The sequence below is a fragment of the Rhagoletis pomonella genome, unplaced genomic scaffold (assembly GCF_013731165.1).
Source record: "Rhagoletis pomonella isolate Grant_MI unplaced genomic scaffold, Rhpom_1.0 Rhpom_scaffold_00006, whole genome shotgun sequence".
Taxonomy (NCBI): Eukaryota; Metazoa; Arthropoda; class Insecta; order Diptera; family Tephritidae; genus Rhagoletis; species Rhagoletis pomonella.
The window spans coordinates 66,618,923-66,619,202 of NW_023458560.1; positions in this window are offsets into that span (position 1 = coordinate 66,618,923).

The window sequence follows — 280 nt, forward strand, 5'->3', positions numbered from 1 at the left end:
AATTGCCCACTGTGATTACAAGTGCCTTACTTGTAATCATGTAGTATATAAGATGACATCTCCAGCTAAAAAATTGGTAAGTAAAATCTAGTAGATATATAAATTAACAAATCTAGTATATAAATGTACATATGTACAAATCTGTGGCATTTTATTTAAACAACTTTGAATTAAAAAATAATCTATTTACTCTGAAATATTTTAAATTTTAATTAATACGGGTGACAAACGGGCTCGCTTATCTGCATAAACAGCCTTTATTTGCATTAACTTATGCATT